Source organism: Polypterus senegalus, chromosome 6 (genome assembly GCF_016835505.1).
Source record: "Polypterus senegalus isolate Bchr_013 chromosome 6, ASM1683550v1, whole genome shotgun sequence".
Taxonomy (NCBI): domain Eukaryota; kingdom Metazoa; phylum Chordata; class Cladistia; order Polypteriformes; family Polypteridae; genus Polypterus; species Polypterus senegalus.
Genome location: NC_053159.1, coordinates 97,723,521 through 97,724,335, shown reverse-complemented (window position 1 = coordinate 97,724,335; position 815 = coordinate 97,723,521).

Below are 815 nucleotides of genomic sequence, written 5' to 3'. Positions count from 1 at the left end.
GTTTGGTGATTTCCACAAATTCGAGTTAGGCTGGGCAGGCATGTGGGTTAAACTGTAGGATTTCTTAAATGCCATTTGAGCTCACGCCTTAAAAGGTGTAGCGCCACACCCAACTGCGCCCAGCTGGGCTCAGCACAATTTGGAGAGTATTAGAAGTATTAAAAACTTTAAAGCAAAATATCTCAGTTTCAACTTTTGTACTAATAACGAACAGAGGAAGACTTAACTGTTTAGCGAGAAACATGGGGCACCGGAATAGTATTTTAATAAAGGTCAATTCACAAAAATACGCAGTGAAGTATTTAGAATGTAATCCCCATCCATCCCGTTCAGCGTCACGGGGTGTCCTTTTTTAAACCGGCAGCACTGGGCGCATGACAGAAGCCAACCCACGGCGGGACCCTAATCCACCGCAAGGCACACTCACTCGATCACCCCCACACACTCATATGGGGTCGTTTACAGGCGCCAATGAAAATGACACGTGTGGGGGATGTGCGTTGGTGGAACTGAAACACTAGTCACACAACGGAGTCCATGCAAATTCCACAGAAGCAGCGCTCCGGCATGTAGTTAAAGCGGGTTGCCCAGAGCTCTGAGCTGTACCAGCAGCCAGCAAATTGTCCGGAGCAGTAAGCTTAGGATTTCCGTTAAATAAAAAAAATGAGGTAAAGGGTGAAGGTGCCGATTTCTGCTTTGATCAGAAAATGGACCAAGCAATGTGGATGAATGTGGAGCCTCTAGTCTATGGGACAGACATTTGGTGGGCGGTGCGAATGCGACAGGTGCCTCTATGCTGGGCGTGACAATGACAA